Source organism: Pteropus alecto, unplaced genomic scaffold, assembly GCF_000325575.1.
Source record: "Pteropus alecto unplaced genomic scaffold, ASM32557v1 scaffold106, whole genome shotgun sequence".
Taxonomy (NCBI): domain Eukaryota; kingdom Metazoa; phylum Chordata; class Mammalia; order Chiroptera; family Pteropodidae; genus Pteropus; species Pteropus alecto.
In genome coordinates, this window is record NW_006442103.1 from 970028 (window position 1) to 972110 (window position 2083).

General features: G+C 42.8%; 1 protein-coding gene across 4 annotated transcripts in view; it reads left to right on the plus strand.

The window, feature by feature from the left end:
* RIPOR2 (RHO family interacting cell polarization regulator 2) overlaps positions 1-2083 on the plus strand; it is a 103955-nt gene that overhangs the window by 44534 nt on the left and 57338 nt on the right. The gene's annotated exons all lie outside the window — the stretch shown is intronic.

The following is a 2083-nucleotide window of genomic DNA, read 5'->3' on the forward strand; positions in this document are numbered from 1 at the left end:
ATCCGGGAGAACCTAAATACCCTTTTAAAAATAGCTTAAGAAAAAAAGCTAATTTATAAACCCCTCAGCATAGCTCTAAAAAAAGAATCTAATGGAAAAAGCAGGATACAAAATTTAGCATGCAACATGCTCAAAATTATCATGTTTTAAATGGGAAGGAAAGAATTGAAGACAGTGATATGTACCAAAATTATCGTGGTGGTGTCTTTGGGTGACAGAAACAGTATGGTTCTTCTCTTCCCCTCCCTGCCCTGCCTTCTTTCTACTTTTCTGTAATTTCCTAATACAGAAGAATGCTTTTATGCTTGGATAAACTAAAAATAATCTAATGATTCCGATTTCAGGGTACTTAGCTCTAACAATCAGTACTGGCATTCCTTCTAGCTGACTAGATGGTTTGTCCAGTTACTTTCTAGGTTAATTGATGCCTCCAGCACTTCCACTCTGCACCAGTCAGTTTGAAGATTCATGCCTGACAGGTGTTGAAGGAGGTCGGCCTGTCACTGGGCCCTTTTCTTAGCACACCTAACCTTATGGGTCCCCTATAGGAGTTGTTCAAATTTGGGGAGACAGGCTTGATCACTCAGGCTAAGCCAACTCACAGGAAAGCATAAGCCAGGATACCAGTTTGTATAATATATAACGGGAAATAGAACTGTCACCTAGACGGAACTTTCCAAACATTTTTCTTCCACTTTTACTACCTGTACAGGCAGCATTTCCATGGGCCATGGGCTGCACTTTATGGCCTGTGTCTACTCTGTGACAATGACTTTTATCACCCATCCTGCCAGTAACCCTCCGAGGTTGACTTCTACTACTCATTCATTTATTCTTAAGTCATCTTGTTGCTAGATTCTCCAGGTAGCTGGCTGCTTCCCCCTCTGAATTGCACTCATGTTGCACCTTTTATTTCTGGTCCAAACAGTGCATGAGATCCGGTGGGTAAAAGGGGAGCTCTGGATCCCTCGATCTCATGTTATCAGCCCCATCTCCAGACTCTGCTCTCCAGGCTCGGGGCTCTTCTCCAAAACCTGCCTATTGTTTTGAAGAGCTACCTTCTCATTTAAACAGAATCAAGAGCTTCAGGTCAGGTGGTGGCTCCTGGCAACCACCAAGGCCAGTGTACCTGTGTTACCATGTTATACAGAATATGTAAAATTCTGTGCTTGTTCTAATTTCAAAAGACCCTGGCACATGTTTAGTTGCATCCTAGCACTGCAGAGCAGGGAAGAAAGCAGCGGTTTTCACTATAGGAAGAAGAATCAAGAAGAAAAACAACTGTGGCTTTCTCGCTTCCGTACGAAGAGGCTCAGCTCCGAAACAGTTTGTTCATCTCTTAGTCAAGGTGCTTGGGACTTTCCCAGAAAGATTCCCTTCTTCCCATGGGTCGTGAGAGTGGCTGGGTGGGGTGGATGCCTGGTGGGATAGCCGGGGCCTCCTGGGACAAGGCAAAGTGAGGAACAAACCAGAGCAGCTCCACCGTTTGCTTAAGACTGAAAACCTTTCTAGGACTTTATGCATAAAAACAAAGGTTAGTCTTGCTGGCATTTTCAGAAAGACCAGGTAAGGAGTCAGTCATTTGGAGATAGGAAACATTTTTCAGAGCCCCGGCAGTTTCAAGTAGCACATCCAAAGAAGAGTTTGTTGTTTTATGTGGAATTGTTTGATTTGCAGATGCAGCATCTGGGGAGCCTTAGCAACATGTTGGGCATGGTGCATACTCCCGGGAGTACAGTCATCTCTCTAAAAGATTTTTTATCTCACTGTGTGTTCACCACCCAAAGTCAGGTCTCCTTCCGTCACCATACATTTGACCCCCTTTACCTTCTTCTGCCTCCCCCGACTCTCCTTTCCCTCTCACAACCACCATACTGTTGTCTGTGTCTGTGAGTTTTTGTTTGTCTTGTTCATTCATTTGTTGCTTTCAGTTTTATATCCCACATATGAGTGAAATCATATGGTTCTTGGCTTTTTCCATCTGACTTATTTCGCTTAGCATGATATTTTTTTAAATTAATTTTATTGGTTTGTAAAATTATATAGGTTTCAAGTGTACAATTCAATAATACGTCATATGTAT